Source organism: Rattus rattus, chromosome 3 (genome assembly GCF_011064425.1).
Source record: "Rattus rattus isolate New Zealand chromosome 3, Rrattus_CSIRO_v1, whole genome shotgun sequence".
Taxonomy (NCBI): Eukaryota; Metazoa; Chordata; class Mammalia; order Rodentia; family Muridae; genus Rattus; species Rattus rattus.
In genome coordinates, this window is record NC_046156.1 from 73,315,005 (window position 1) to 73,333,054 (window position 18,050).

Below are 18,050 nucleotides of genomic sequence, written 5' to 3' on the forward strand. Positions count from 1 at the left end.
AAAACGCTGCTGTTTAAATTCATACTGTTATAAAACAGAGCATCAGAACTTTTTAATTCTACCTGATTCCTAGAATGGATTTATCACTTTCCTCTGTCCTGTCCCACCTGTGAAATTCACCAGCCTTCTCTTTTATGAGACCCGCAATTGTAGGTACGGTATATGAGTGAAATTATGTGGCCCTTGTATTTCTGTATCTGTATTAGTTCACACAGCATAATGGCTTCCAGTTTCATCTGCGTAAGTGCATGTAGCAGCATTCATTTTTTTAATAGCTGAGTAAAATTTCATTTTACGTATAGAGCATACTTTACTAATCTTTTCATTAGTTGATCTCATGGCTATTGTAAGCAGCATTGTAGAGAGCACTGAAATATAGATAAGTCTTTGACGTCCTGGTTTCATTTAATTTAAGCAAATCCCCAGCAGTCTTGATTGCTGAAATCTAGTTTTGGTTTTCTGAGGTGCCTCCATTTTTTTTTCCGTAATGGCAGTGTTATTTTACTTTATCACAGTGGGTTTAAAAAGCTGAGAGTTGTCCCAGTACAACATAAGAAGCATAGTCAGCACTGAACAAAACTTCATTCATCCAGCAGTATAGACATGAAATCCCTCGGATTCTTCTGTATGCTCAGGTGATCCATTCCATAGTCACAGTTCAAAGTCAATGATCCACACCCAAAATACACCTTGTCAGTCTTATTACTCAAAATTGTCTACTACTATTTGTGCCAAATACCTATGCGCTAGACCTTCTATGGCTTTTTTAAAGCTTCTCAAGTGTTTTCATGTTCTGGTCATGGACACATATTTCAGGCATAAAATCCATGAGAAGAGGAAATGATGTGTTGGTAGCTCGTGCAAACACTCCTCGGCAAGCTAGATTCTGCCCTTGGAAGGAAGTCAGTAAGTCTACTTGTTGATGTTTATTTGTTTGCAATTTGACAAGCGACAGATAAATAGCTAAAACCAAAGAGAAATTATTCCCATATTATATAAAATATATTATATAATACATTATATATAACACATTATATATTATATATAAAGGGGATTTTTAAATACTCATAAAAAGCAGGGGCTTTTGTTGCTGCTGCTGTCACTGTAGCTGCTGCTGCTCTTGTTGCTTTTGTTGCTGCTATTGTTGTCGTTTGCCTCTGTGCTTTAAACAATAAATAAAAACTTCAAAATAATATTTATGAAGATGTTATCTCTAAAACATAAAATTTGTTTGCATAAAAGATTTGTGGCATAAATATTAAACAGCATGCTTAAAACTGGATTTACTTTCAATGCACAGAGATAACTAAATGACATTATCTATTACAATGTCTTTTATGAAGAAAATATTAGAGCAATATATAAGTGTATATTAATAAATAAATAAAATAGAGTAATTTGCATCTGAAATGAATTTAATTTGGATTATTTTTAGATGCCACTACTATTTTCATACAGAATAGAAAGATAAATTGCAAAATCTTACAGTAATGTTTACATGCAAGATCAACGAAGAAAAGAGAAGGCAGGAAGAATGGGGGGAGTGGGAAAGGAAGAAAGGAAGGAGGAGGGCAGATGGAGGGGAAAGAAGAGGGAAGTGAGAGATAAGTGACAGATTCACAAAGAGATGATAGATAGGCAGGTGGTAGACTGGGAGAGAAAAAGACATCTTCCAAAGGTATTAGCAGCATGCCCTAATTTTAACTCTCCATTAGGGAAAAAGGAGCCTCTCCCACAAACAAAGCAATCTCCAACTTGACTCATCTGCATGCTAATGGGAAAATATTTTAATTTACCAGTGTCTATTACAGACTAGGTATGAGCAAATCCCTGCTATTTCAGAAACAGTCGTTAGAATTTAATATTCCTGGCTCTTGCATTCATAGCCTGAATATTTTAATACATAGGAGGAAATAACTCTGCAAGAGAAAAATGTTTGAAAATGCTGCATTTAATTAATGCCCAGGGGAAGCCATAAAAAAGAAAAAGTCACAGTTGCCACTCTCTAATTTTAAGCACTGCTTACCAGATTTATTTACATGGCCTGTGCCAGCCTCCCACTCCCTAGCTTGTCAGTGGTGGTGAAGTTCTGTGCAAAACAGATCTGAGGCTTCTAGAACATGCTGCAGGACACAAGAGAGATGGGAAGAAGCTGGAGCTTAAAGCTGCTAAATGTTGAGGCTCAGAGCAGATGATCTGTTGTATACACCTGCTCCTCCAAGTAGATATAAAGGAGACAACCTGCATAAACTGGTCACCAGTGTCTATATTCTGAAAGGCAGAGGCCTCCCATATGGTGAATATAATATGGTATATGCTGGCTCTTGTAGAAGGTTTTAGATAAAGTTATGTTAGAACTAGGCTTTCTGATTTGTTTTTTTTTTTCTATTCTAATGAGTGTGTATGCAGAGAGAGAGAGAGAGAGAGAGAGAGAGAGAGAGAGAGAGAGAGAGAGAGAGAGAGAGAGAGAGAGAATACTGAAAGTGAAAAGACAAGATATCCTCCACCTTGGCCTTACTACACTCATGGAAAAAGCAAGTCTGTTGAGGACTTGCTTGGGCTGCATGGTTGTGAACCTGTATTTTCAGGAAAAATAAATTACTCTGGAGCACACAGATTCTTCAGTAAGGCACTCAAGGAAGGATGGGGACAGATTATGACGGGGTTTGCTGGGCTAGGTGCCTTTTGCAAAAGCTACCCCACTTGGCACATATGATAATTAAATGAGTCAAAGTTAACACCTATTTACCTATGTATAATTCTTATAGGGACAATTGCCAAACTGGATTCTTCATCACCCTTCGCTCTATTCCATCCGAGCCTAAGGACCTTTCATTATAACCCGTCTCATGGAGTGTAGACAAGCCTGTGGCAATAACCACATTTGATCATTGTTCATCCTTTAGTCTATCAACCATGTTAAATCATTGTTTTGTACTTCATATATAGAATTAAAAGTGAACCTCTAAGTCGTTCTATGATGCCATTGTGGTTTGTTTTGTTTGGGTTTGTTTGTTTATTATACAGTCTACCCTAGAACTCACAATACTCTTGTCTTAACTTTCTTGGTGATGAGATTAGAGGTTACCACTCCCAGCTCTGATGTAATCCTTGACCTCCATTTGCTAATGTATGGATGTTTCCAGGACTTCTGAATGTTTTGCCACATTAAGAATAAAGTAGAGAGATAAGGGAAATTAAATAGAGTGCACTGTATCTGCTCTCCTATTTCCTGGAATTCATAGTTTCTGAATGCTCAGGCTGTGACTTTATTTGGAAATGACATTTCTGTAGATGCAAGGAGTTAAAAATTATGTCATGCAAGATTTCTGAAGCCCTCATCTAACAAAGCTATTATTCTAAACACTGGGAGAGGAGGGCCAGAGACTAAGGCACGGGGTGAAGCCATAAGATGGAGATAGAAACCAGAGCACAGCTACTCTAAGCTTAGTAAGACCAAGGCCTGCTTCAGCCCAGAAGCTCTCAAGAGGCAGGTAGGGGGTCCACCCACAAAACATTTAGAAAGAGATTACCCTGCCCACACTCTTACTTTGAGCCTTTTGAATCATGCAGTGATAAGTTTCCTTTGTTTTAAGCTTTTATGGTTTGGCAATTTGCTCTGACAATCCTAGGAAGCTCATATAATAGGATTTACTATATTTCCTGGGATGCTCATTCTAGATACTCTCTGAGTCTAGCCTGTTCGCTCTCATACTTAGCCAAGGACCATAACTTTCCTGCCACGTCAAAGTATTCAAAGCATTTTGTCTGTGTGTCCTCTAAATATCATGGTGAATGGTAAGCCCCATAGCACTAAGAGGTGAGTCCTCTGGAGAAGCACTTAGGAGGTAAAGGGACTGGAGGGAACTAGCTTCCGTCACTTTATTGTAGCTATTGGGTATTGTATGTACTATGGTCTATGAGAAATGGGTCTTCACTGGACCCCAAGCCTGCTAGCTTCACAGTTTTGGAGCTCCCACTTTCTAGAATTGTGAGCAATAAACATGTTGTGCATAAATTGTGCAGCTGCTGGTTTCCGTTTCAGTAGCACACATAGACTAAGCTAGACCCTTTTGTTTGACCAAGTCTTCTGCACTTGAATTTCAAGAGCCCTTGTCTTGTCTGATTTTGGTCTTATCTCCTTACGAACCTCGTAAAAACATTTGACCTCTATATTTATTTCTGAAAAAGCTCAAATAATTTTTCATGCTCACAAGAGCTGGGAGATGGGTGGGATTCTTCTGCACTGAAAGCTCAGGAGGCCAGGGGAATGATGGTAGAGAATCAGCCAGCTCCAGAACGTTTGGGAAAGGCAGGGCTGGAACCAGAGGACCGGCAGCTCTCGGTCCTCTTAGAACGTTCAGCACCTAGACCAATGGCCCTCCTTCCTGCTGTTTTATAGTACAACCACTGACGTGACTATCAATGCCAGATTCAATTCTGAAAAGAGTGGACAGCTGATTATCAGAGTTGTGGACAACCTGATCTTTCTGGCTTTTCATGAAAACATATTTTAAAATGAGCTGGAGTTCCCTAATGTTCATCAGAGAATCTTGTCAAGTAGATGGGCATTGTGAAGCTTTGTCATTTGTGTTTTGGGGTAGCACAGGGGCACAGATCAGGTGCCATCAGCACCACAGTGCCTGGAACTTTCACTAGAGGAGCGAGAGTATTCCACAGTTGGGGATAATACAAGCCACTCACTCATTTATAATAACAATAGTTTTTACACAAAAACCAGGACGCAATAGCTAACGGCTAACATTCACAGGTGGGAACAATGAAGTGGTGTTTGAATTTAGGATTGTCCTAGAAAATATGACATAGAAGCTGTGTGAACTGCTGGGTGCCATGGAAACCAAGAGAGAAAGGCAAAAAGGCCAAGTATACTTTTCTTACATGATCAAAAACGTGAGTGATAAGCACAACTTTAAATTGCATCAAGTATTTAAATTAACTCTCATCTCACTGGCAGGCATTCTTATTAATGTTAGAAGATGTCATAGAGTCAATACCATTTTTATTTACATTTTAGGTTAATATTTTCAAATGACAAATGTTGCAGAGTTATCTGCATTCTGGTACCAGTTTCCTGGTGCTACTTTTATTCAATTCAGATTTCTGATCATGACAACAGCAATAATAATAGTCAGTGCTAGCAATGTTTGCCCTCTGCACTGTACTGTATGCTACTGTACTAATAGCATAGTTTGTCCTCTCTACCAAGGAGATAATACTTGCATTGGGGTTTCTACATATGTTGTATCATCTAATCTCTCAATAACCTGTCATGTATGCAAATTTAACTCTAATTTGCATATATAAATTTAAGCCCAAAGTCACGTAGCTAGAAAAATCACAAGGCAAAAATGTTGTGTGTAAACACAGTTGTGTGTAAACACAGAGAAGATCCCTTATCCATGATGGTAAGTCAGAAGTTTGCTCACTGAGTCAGCTCTGAAACAAGATCTCAACATTGCTCCTCAGCTGATAACAGAAATGAGATCTATCCCCGAATTTGAGTTCCCAGAATATCAGTCTCTTCTTCCTCTCCCCACAGATGCATCTAGAAGAAGTGGATCGGGTAAGCAGGGAAGAATCAGGTCAGCTCAGGATGTGCATTCATTTTCGGGAAAGAATGGGTGTCTTCATTTTATTTGTGAGATCATTGAAACCAAACATGAGAAGTTAATGTGAAAATGAAATCAAATTTAACAGTATGCAATATTACTTTTTATAAAAATGTAAGTATTAAACAGACTTGAGCCACAGGCGTTTTTACTTTTAATGATGATACTTTGCTTACATGAGTTTTTGTGTATTGAATTTTGTCTATTTTAGAGATGTGCTGTGACATACCTATATGTGTATGATGGAGCTTTTCTTTTTTATGAACAAGACATTAAAGCTATGAAAAAGAACTAGTCAATTTTTGTTTGCTTTTTTTAAAAATTAATCCTATTTTATCCATTTGCCATACTCTAAAAAATATATGGAATGGTATTAAGAACAGTATGTGGTTACTTCTTGACAAAGTACAATTTGACTGATTAAAAAGCAGGCTCTTGCACTTAAATATGTAGCAGTTACCATGGAAACAACTCTACTTTAACTCGGAGCATGTCGCGTTTTAAGGAGAGCGGCCTGTTGTTATGGCAATAGGAACTTGAGCAATTGCCCCCCAAAGAAGAAAACAGTGGAGAGATGGAGAGGTTGTCAGCGACATGAAATACATGATTGTCAGTGCATTTTTCTGGGAGCTTACAGAAACCGCAGCTGCTAGAGACAATAGGTACCAATTTAGGAGCCCTGGGAAGAGCTCATGGCCTCTGTTCCTTCCCTGATCTATTTTTAACTACTGCACAATGAATAATAATAGGAATTGTGTTTGAAATTCTATTCATTGAAGGCAGGGATTTCAAGTTGTCTTTTCTATAGGAACCATGTGTAATATTTGCTTGATTGTAATATAGAATATCTTTGAAGCCCTAGAGGAGTTATCAATTTTACTTACTGCATGAGATAAAGTTGATGATGAGAGTCAAAATGTATAAAATGCCTGCTATATGTTAGATGTCATTTTAAAATTTGGGGTATTTTTGTTTATTTCTTTAATAATTTTATTTTTCCTTAAAACCCCCCTCTCCAAAATTTATAATCTCTTTTTTAATTATTATTATTGCATGTATATATATGTGTGTGTGCATATATATTTACACACACACACACACACACACACACATATTCTAATGAATCTATCTATGTTTGCTCATGTGTTCCGAGTTGACCATTTGGGATTAGACAATCTAAGGGGCATCTCTTCCCTGCATCTCTCTCACAGCAGGCACTGACCAACTATAGTTCTTCACCTATGGGCAGGGAGATGTTGAATTTCTCTTATCTTTGGTCCTGTTCAGGCAGCCATATTGTTAAGAGTCCATAGATACAGCTTCGGTGTCCTATGCAGAAGACATATCTTACAGCATATATTCTGCTATTTTGGCTCTTAACAATCTTTCCACCCTCTCTTCCAAGATTTTTCCCTAAGCATTAGCTACAAACGTTGCAAGACATTTTTATTACATACACACATCAAATTCTCATATTTATTTTAATTAGGAAACATTGGTGCCTCCATTCAACAGAAAAGAAGCCCCAAGCACGAAGTGATAATTTACCCAAAATCTCAACAAAGTGATCTACCCAGGAAGAACTCTTGACTGCTTTCTTATACACAATCACATTGTAGAAGACTTTTTATTTTCTTATAATAACACTAAATCTCAACCATAACTTAAAATACAAAATTATACTATCTTAAGTATATTTCCAAAGAGGAGTATAAGTTTTAGTCAGTAACTGAAAATATAAGCTTGAATTTAACTTAACTAAAGAAAACTATTATGCCTTTTCTAAACAATGACCTTATCATGATAGTGTACCAACCCCTGCAATTAGCTAGTAGTTTAAAAGCTTATGGTCATTTCTGCAGATTTGAAAGCCTTATCTGAAAATGGTGAAACTCCTGAGGAGTTGTTCTGAATAGAAGTCTAAGATATAAATGCAAATATAAAAATTGCAACTTAACGGATCTGCAGTGATTTGACTCTAATTAGAATTGCAAAATATTTCATTTCAGGGACTTAAGGCTTTTCTCATCAGAAATCTTCAGCCTTCCAAGCTGAAGCCATTCCTCCTACTCGTTTATATGTTGCAGATGAATCATGAGCTCATCTCGGTTCAGTCTCGTGGGCAAAAATTATGTAAGTGTTTCAATATCACAAAATGTTCATTGCACTCTGTGTTATTGAAAAGCTTGTGTTGTTGAGAAAAAGCTTCTTTCCTGACTTTGGCTCCAAATCTTTGCAGGTAAATTTTTAATAAGTAGTTTCCAAAAGGATAGTGATTGACCTGATAAAGCTTGCCAGGGTAAAAGTCAGGGCAGTAAATATCTTCTAAGTGTGATTTTTAAAAAATACCCTTTTAAAGTAGGAGTGGGGAGAAAGCTATCACCACCATGCTATTGGTGTTTCCCTGGAGACCCTGAACAGTGAACTGGGGCAAACAAGAGTGTTTAGCAGAAGGCTAGCAATTGTCCCTTCGCTATTAATGTTCAAAATACTTAATAGTTGATATTAAGACTTTCTTAAATAAAGAACACTGCAAATAGTAATTTGCTTAAGTAGCAGTGTGAGTTACTCTCTTAGCCAGTGCTTTTCCCAGGCCAGATCCTGGGTACCTTGCCAACACAGATGTCACAGTAGGTCCTGACTCTCCTCCTTCTGCAAGAACAAAATTCTATAGCCTCTTTCCAAACCCAGCTTGCCCTGTCATTAGTAACTGTTCACAGAACTTCTATCCTCTGACTTCCCTGAGGACTTTAGGTTTACATTTACATAGATTCAGGCCCAGTTCACTGATGAAATATGTCTAGCTTAACTTTAATATTTTTTATTCAAGAAGAAGCTGAAAGTTTCCTTCAAAGCATGCTTTGCTTTTAAATAAAAAAGATTAAAAAAAAAGATTGCATAATTACTAGGGGCTTAAGAATATGGAACTAGACCTCAGAGAGGAAGCAATGTTATTGTGTCAATCATGATTGGCACTGACCGTTTATTATATTTTATAATGGTATATATTATATATTTGTCCAAATAGAAATCAGTTTTCAAGGTAAGACTATTCCAATGGCATGGATAACAAGTATCTGGAGGAGAAAAAAAATAACCTACCAGACGACTGAGAGTGATATGCAAATTAGTAAGTAACAGAGCTGAGATGTTTATACAGGTCTCACAAAAAACATTCTGCTCAGTTCCCTCGAGCAAAACACCTCCTAAAATGTTTAAGGTGTTTTAGGAAGAAAATTGTTCTGTTATGGAAAGAACAATTTACCTAATACACTTGGTTGTTTTAATAATTCTGCACTAATTTTTTCTGAGTTGCCTCAGGACAATCACAGTATTAAATGGTTGCTTCATTCTGTGGTGGATCTGAGGAATTATTCTTCCGTGATCCACAACCATCATTATGTCCTAAATTGTATTCTTACGCTTATCAGCTTTCTCCAAGCTCTGTGCCATCCCCAATCCACTTACTTCATCCCCGTCTTCGTTTCTCCACTTTCTTTCTGGGTTAACCGTCTGTCATTTTACTTTTCTTCCCTGTTCTTTAGCTTCTTCTTTTTCCCTCTTCTCCTTTCAACTGATAGCAGTGGAAACACACAAAATGCACCATGAATTAGTCAGAGTCCTGTCTCTTCTTTAAAAACCAAGAAGAATAGCAAAAAAAAAAAATCCCTTTTTCTCCCCTCTTTACTTAATTGCAAGGGTGTGCTTGACATTATATGTAAACAGATACAACTTTTAAATGATGTATTTTCCTGCTAAAAAACCCCTCTTCTGTATATGATCCATGACTGAAAATCACATGCAACTGTTTTAGAATAGACTCTGGCTACCTTCCTCAGTCCTCAGGTCTTTGGTTTCTTCACAGATGGCAGAGTCCATGCTGTTGAAGACTGCATATCCTGAGGAGTTAAAGAGGGGAAAATCCCTATCCCTGTAATGAGGCTCGTCACACAGAGAAACCCAGAGCGTTCTGTGGGAACACCTGCAGGAATTGGTTTTCTCGATCATAAAGAAGAACAAACCTGTGACCTTTAAAAACCCAAAGCCCATTTCTCTGGAAGAACAAGTGCTCTTAACAACTTGATCAAATCCCTAGGCACCTGTAAGTGAAGTTTAGATCATGTCTCCTTTAAAAGGTAAGAAAGAAAAGGGTTCCCCAAAGGAAAAAGGACAGATATATTTGGGGAAATCAAACCTTCATGGCCAATACTTGGGCACCTTGTGCAGATCCTTTATGAAGCTAGATCATATCCTTGGTGACTGTGAGGCTGAAACACACTAAAGGAAAGAATGGCATGCCACAAGCCACTGGGTAAGGAAATAGAAATAGAGAGTCTTATGCTGCCATTAAGAAGCTTCTGTGGAGATAATGAGACAAGTATTATGAAAAAAATAGATTAATGGAAGATAGACAATGAAGAAGGTGATAGGTAGATCAATAGATAGATGGTAGAATAGAGATAGACAGACAGATAGATAGATAGATAGATAGATAGATAGATAGATAGATAGATAGATAGATAGATAGATAGACAGACAGACAGACAGACAGACAGACAGACAGGTAGATAGATAGATAGATAGATAGATAGATAGATAGATAGATAGATAGATAGATAGATAGATAGATAAGACAGAAAGGTAGAAGAGAGGGAGGAGCAGTTTAATTATGCGTGTTGGTAGGGAGGGAGAGAAGCAGTACTGTGACTGAGAGAATAGGATTCCAGTTTCGTAAGTAAGACATCTGTTCTGCTGTGGAGGGAGAGCATTGATGCAGAGATTCCAAGCAGATGGTAAATACTTTTCCGCAGGCAGAAGAGTCACTCAGAGTCAGACGTTAGATTATCTCTTCTAACAGCATGATACAGTCAAAAAGCTGTACCTGTGTATCTTCATGGAGTACATAGACTGGAGTGTGGGATTCATTCATTTTAGGCGATTCACACTTCACCATCTTCTGCTATGATGTCAAAAATTAGAAAATACCTGATTTTGTACAGGAACTGATTCAGTGGTTCAGATTCCAAACAGCAGGGAGAGGCAGGAAGCACCCTGCCTTGCTGACCACTCATAACTGCTATGTACCAGAAAGCCTGTGGTCACTCCACAGCTGCCATTGACGAATAAATAATGATTGATGACATAGTTTAAGGATAACTTGCACCCTGCCTCCAGTGCACAACTCCTACTAAGCCTTTATTGCCTTTTCATATCCTCTCCAGAGACAAAGTGATGGAGTTATGTGGGGTTTTGAAAAAGAAACTAAACAGAGGATACCCATTCCTTTTTTATTCACTATGGAGCTTGGCTACAGTCTCATAGAGAGAGAGAGAACATGACTTTGTAGAGATAAATAAGTATGCCCAGTCGTGAATTTCAGTTTTTTCATACACAAATGAAATATTGGGAAAGTTCCAGCTCATAACTTAGTATGAGATCTTAAAACTAAGGTATACTTTGCTAAAGCTAAGAGTGCAGCTCAGTAGTGGAGCACTTGCCTAGCACACCATTCATTTAATGGACAAACATTGAGATGTGGTTTGTACCTGTCTTCAATCATAACGCTACCTTTTGTTCACTGAGTCATTACTGACCCAATTACCAATGCCAGAACATGGTTTGGGCTGGTTGGGAACTTTATGGAATGAAATCATAGGAGGAAGTGCAGAGATTTAGCTTCAAATATGATATACACATATATATGACAAAGACCTGGAAAGTAACATTGGCTACGTCCTAGCTAGGGTGCTGAAGAAGACTCAAATGCTGCTTATATCTACACTAGCTTCTAAAAGGACAGCCCCCACCCTTGAGGATTATTTTAGTTCCCCAAGTAATTGATCCACAAACTCAGCCAAAGGATTTATCACTAAAAGAGAAACGTATGCACTCAAATGGCAAGCCTAAGAGACAGATCAGTGCCCAACTAGTTTATTCAGAAGGAATTCTTGTGGGCAGGAGAGAAACAGGGAAGGCCCTAGCAGGGTAGTATTGTCAAGAAGACTACTGATGGTATAGGACCTGAATTCCATCTGTAGCAAAGCCCTCACAGTGACCTCAGAATGCCCATTTGAGATCCCCTGTAGACATGTTAATCCCAGGCTCCTTTTCCTAGGAATGTCCCCTGGTGTGTCTGCTCTTCCCTGTTACTAGAAGCAAAAGACTTGTGTAGTGCAGAGGGAGAGCGTGGGTGACCATCCTTGAGAGAAGACATTGAGATACTCAGCAGGAAGTGTCCTGAAACACTTATGGATGGTATGCCCCAACCACAGCCAGAATTTCAAGTGAAACTGGGAGAGATGAGACAAGGTACAGAAGGAATCCAACTGTCCTTTTATTCTGTAGACATAATGAGATATTTAGAGATTTACTTCAGCGTATCAAGTGGTAAAAATTTTATAGCTATAGATATAAAACTTAAGCCATAAAATATAAAAACAAAACCACAGACAGTATACTTGAAAAAACTACTTGTAAAGTAAGCATCAATGTTGTTTTCATTGAATAGAGTTATGTATTTTTATCAAATGAATACTATGTATTTTACTTGTGTTGTCTGTGGATAATTAGGAAGAATAAAGAAATAAAAAATTAAAAATAGGGAGGAAATCATGCAATAGGGAGAAAATATTAACTTTGACTTTTCCTGCCAATTGTAACTCCATGATTTAAGTAGTTTTGTGCATAGTAGGCTTTTCTAGGTATAGAGTCAGACACACAGGGATTCTACATTGAGCCTTTTATGAAACCAATGAACTGAATAGAACCTCAGTGTGGTTGAAGATAATTGCAATGTTGCAAGTCCAGAATAGGATTATTACAGGCCATCTTCAGCACCCCAAGCAGCCATTTATTGCCCACCTCTGTACTTCATTACCTCCTTCAACTTGATGGTCTGTGCGTATCCTCATTAGTCAGTTTTCCATTTTAAAAAAATGAGAAAATGAGTTTCAAAAAACCAAAGGGCCTACATTGTCTGTTTTAGAGGATAAGCTCCTTGTGGTCTCATAACCCCATAACTTGTGGGTTCTACGGTAAGGAAACTGCACATGAGAAAGAGAAGCAGTTGAAGAAATGTCAATACCTTACAACAAAGACAGAGGAAAAAGCAGAAGAAAGGTCTGGAGTCCCACAATTCCCTTCAAGAATGAGCTTCCTAACTGAGGTCTCATCTCTTAAAGGATGCCACCTTCTAACAATGCCACAAACTAGACAGTAAGTCTTTAACAACAGCTTTGGGAGACAACTGTAGATCCAAACACATACAGACACACAGACACACACAGACACACAGACACACACACACACACACACACACACACACACACACCTCACACTTCAACTTTAGCACAGCCTCTTCCTCATCTCTTTGAGTGACCCCAGCCCTGGTTACCTCTGATTCCCGTGAGCATATTTCACAATGGCTCCCTGTCTTTGCTGTGTCTTTTCTAGTCCTCTTGTCCTCTTAGGTGAGTGTCCTCCCTGGTGGCTCCCTCTTATTCCCTTAAATGACTGTCCTTCCTGGTAGCTCTCTCCCTCAGCTTCTCAGGTCAGTGTCAGCCCTGATGGCTCCCAGTTATCCTTTTAAGTGAGTGCACTCCTTCTGATGACTCTCATCCTTTAAGGTCAGTGTCTTCTTTCTATGGTTTCTTCTCATCCCCTTCGATGACTCTCCTCATCCCATAAGTGGGTACCCTTCCTGTCAGATCCCTCTGCTTCCTTGAGACAGCTACTCCCTCCTTATGCTTCAACCTTCTTTGATAGCGCCTCTAGCAGTTCACGCTTCACGCTGATGGCGAGATCATTTCATTGAGCAGTAGCCGAATCCTCAAGCCAATGCCCCAATGCTTTCACATCCTTGTCTGGCAGATAGTATCCTCTAGACAGTGACATAGTTGCACCACACTCACCCTGAAACTAAAAATAAAGTATTAGGTATACATATTTTCTTCATAAAACATGCTGTTTGCTGCACAAAGACATGCTTTCCAATTTGAAAACATTATTCTGACCTTTGCTTGTTAGGAACGACTACTCTTCCATTAGCAAACAGTGACCTAAGAGGCAGAGTGGAGGAAGAAGATGCAGGTTTGAATGCTGTGAGCGGAAAAAAGCCAAGAAGTATTGCTGTGGGCGATGCTCTTGATACCTTTACTGAACCGCTGTAAGCAGGTTCCAGAAGCTCTTCCTATAACATTTTACCGACAGTGACTACATGTCCCTGGGTTCCAGTAAAAACAAAATTGCAAAGGCAAGATTACTCAAAGGGATGTTAATTAGAGAACTGAACCAAGTTATAGTGGAAAAGCACACAGAAATAGTTACAGAACTTCATATTAGATGCTGGAGACTTCTGTGCACAGGAGGCAGCAGTGAATTTTGGGAAATGGAACACTACACACCCAGCAAAGGGAGAGGTGTCATAAAGAAACCCAAAGGCAACTACTGAATGAGGCTGAAATTCAGGACTCTCTTTTCATGATGATGCAGTCACACAGAAGAACCATGGCTCATATCCAAGAGGGGATAGAGCAGTGGTTCTCAACCTTCCCAATGTGGCAAGGGAAGATTGAGAACACAGTTAACACAGTCCCTCACATTGTCTGACCCCCATACAATTAATCATAAAATTGTTATTGTTGCTACTTCACAACTGTCAGTTTGTGACCATTATGGCTTGTAATATAAATATTTTTGGAGACAGAGCTTTTACCAAAAGGGTCGTGCATGACCCACATTTTGAGAACCACTAGAATTGAGGAAGAATGCTTGGAAGCATAAAATTTTAATTCATACCATCATCTTAATGTAGGAATTTTATGACTGCTTCTTCTTCCAGGATTTCTTTTTTCTCATTTAGGAAAACAATTAGGATAATTACACTACCCGATAGCACTCATCCATAGTTATTTAAACCTTAGAATTACATAAAATGGTCAAAAAAATAAAACAACTTGTGATTGATCTCTCAAGGAAACAAATAACATCTTGACTGTCACAGTAAGTTCCATCATTCTGATATGTTGTTGCAATGACAGTTAAAACTGTGTCAACAAAGATGCCTGACTTAACAAAAATTGGTGCCCTTCTCTCCTACCTGGGTGCTGTACCCTTATGCCATTGTGCACTTTTGGTTTGCTGAAATACGGTATGGCATTTGGATTCCAGTCTCTGCAATGAGGGGTAGGGACACAGGCTAAAACCAGCAATATTCTTAAATGTCAGGCTGGAAATACTCTTTTCCCTAAAGTCCTAAGGGAGTTATTACCTTGATAGATTATATGTGACTATCAGGCTGAATTCTTCAGATAACTTTGCTTGTCACCACAGTCTATGAGATATTGAGTTGGGAGTGTGGGAGGCTGTTGAAATGGAAAAATACACAGTGCCTTCTCAGCCGTCATGGTCCCCTGCTGCTTAGGATCTCAGAGTCACTGCTGTGGCTCATTGGGAGGTAACCCAGATAACCAGGCTGCCTAATTGTTGGATTCACATCTGTGTGGGCAGGGCTCATGAAGCCAGAACATGTATTTATATAAAGAAAGCATAAAAACTTGAAGCCTGTCACAGTGTGACTTTGGCTTCAGAAGAGAACCACCATAAATGGATGAATTTTTTTCTAAGTTTGTTCTCGTCTTTCATTTGATCTTGGCTAAGATAACCGAGGGCCACCCAAAATAATACACACAGGGCTACTCCTTCCCAGATGTCTCTGTTGATGCCACAGGACTAATTCTGATTAACAAGTCTCCCTTCTACTGTGTAGCTAAGCCTCTAAAGGAGCTTGTTAATATCTCAATAGCTAGCCAGGACCCTGCCACTAACACCTTCAGAATGTTGCCAACTGCCTCGAGAGACTCCTGAAGAATAAGCTATTCCCTCCAAGAGCATTTCTGGCTTAGTCACCACAGAAAATGGAACCTAATTCTTTCTAAATAATTCTACCAATTTGTCCTTCACAGAACATCACCTCAAGCACTACACAAGCCCTCTCTGATGCCAGATCAATATCAAACTTTTCCATAGATTCCCCAGGAAGCATTTTTCTACAAGCCTGGGTCATACATCTAAAACAGCCCTTACGGTGGGTCTGAGGAAAGCCTTGAGAGGCTTAGTTACAATGACAACTGCATGAGGTCAAACTCCTAAGCAAATCTTAACACCTAAAGGACACCCCCTGTCCTTTTCAAGCTGGGATATTATATAAGTACCCTTGCTAGAAAAACAAGCTTCTCTTTGTGAATCTGGCTTTCCAATGTTTCTACAAAATACCTGCTTGAAAACTGAGGCATGATCCATTAGCCTGAGAGCCTCCACTGACACTTGTCAGTTTGTGGAAGGCACCGCCTTCATACAATAAGTAAAGATAATGTTGAGGCAATCTTAGCTCCATACTTTTAAGACAGGAACTAAAAGTACTAGTAGTATTGGCATTTCACTTTCTGATTTTAACTTTTCTGCAGAACAGTGCAGGTTTGTGCTACTTCATCTGTACAGATTCCAAATAGGTGAGCACACATTTTACCAAGACATTCTTGGCTCATAGAGAAACTGTGTAAGCCTCGGCAGTTCATCTTCTGTACTCTACAAAGCCACCAAGCTGATGTAGTGAGGAAACGGAAATCCTGTTTGTGAATTCTGTAGAGTAGCTACAAGTGACTATTCCTATATTCCAAAGATTTACAGCTCCACTACTATTTATCTCCATCAGGCCAAGGTGAAATGTCAGCCCACTTGTAATCCAGGCGCTAAAGAGGCAGAGACAAGGAATGCCCAAAGCAAGCTGGCTAGTCAGACTAACCAAAATAGCAAGTTCTGGCTTCAGCAAATGACCCTGACGCAATATATAGAGAATGACTAACAAAGACATCTGATATCAACCATGGGCCTCTCCACACAGGTCCACATACATTTCAGCACACATATGCTTAGTGCATGAACAACACAAACATATATATGTGCATATGTGTGCAAAAGAAAAACAATCATTAACCTAGCAATAAAATTAGAGAACTGTTAAGATGCTACAGTCCAATTCGGTATAATATCTGAGTGTATAAAGGTAACTGACCTAGACATAATAACCATATACCTATCTCCCTCACCAGTCAGGCAGTAATCACAAAATTAAACACCCTACCTTGCTTTTACCATATTCATTTGACATGGGAAATACCATGATTTTAAATACCCACATAGCTGTGCTTGCAATCTTGAACACTCACAAAACTAGTAAGGGACAAGAACTCAAAGTAGAAATAACACTTCCCTGTTTGACTCACTACATGATCCCTGTCTTTGGTTGGCAAACTTTTCACACTACAGGCTAGATGCATGCAGATGACGTTAGCAATCTGCCTACTTACCAGTAAATCAGTGCTTACAAGAAGGAACCCTGCAATGAGGCCTAGCTCCTCCACCATGCGACTCCCTCATGTCTCCCCTTTTGTCATCTCATTGTCCTTCCAGTTTCTATGAGCATCTTTGCTCTTTTATCCTGAGGTGTTCTCTGACAACTTAATTTTTGCTTTGTTAAAGGATTGTAAAAAGAAACCTTGGCATGAGGAGAGGGCTCACAGTAAGAGCACTCACTGTTTCTGCAAAGGGCTGGGGTTCTATTCTAGTGCCCATGTGGCTCCTAACCATCTGGCAACCCGAGTCCAGAGGATCCATACCTTCCTTGCTACTCTAGAGGTACCTACATAGACATTTACACACAGAAAGATATACACGCATATAAATACATAGAGACACAATAAATTATTTAAAATTATAAAAGGGAAATCTTGTTGATTTATGTGCAGTGGTAAGACACCTACTCCATCACCATAAAGCATGTTTGTGACAGAGTGGATAACCATATAAAAAGAAGTTGTATTCTAATTAGTGCCTGACAGATTAGCAAGGAGCATGTCTACTCCAGAGGCCACAACTTCACCTCTGCGGTTTAGAGTCCCCCTGCCTTCTGTTAAGGCCAGTGCACATCTCTGTCTTTCCTGAGGCCTCTGCAGCTTGCATTAGTAAGAACATTAGATGAATTCTGAAATCTTGACATAATTTCCTTCCACTTCAAAATGACTATTTCTCTTAGAAGGCCCTGGGAGAAAAGATTAAATATATTTCAGTCATAAACGCTTTATGTTCATAGAGATTTCTAAGTAAATATGTGTGTGTTTGTTAACTTGATGGCAATAGTGCTGCGGGAGAGTGATTATGAAATGACATCTTCCCAGAATCCTTGCAGTGCAGTAAACGATAGAGAAACGTATTCCAGTTCCTTGTTTTAGAATGCAAAGCATGATATGCAACTAGGGTAAAATTGGAATGTTTTGTTAATGTACAATAAAAAAATAAAAACATCCCATTTTCTAGCAATGAGGAAGAAAATCACATCCCCCCAGACAGTGATGCATGCCTTGC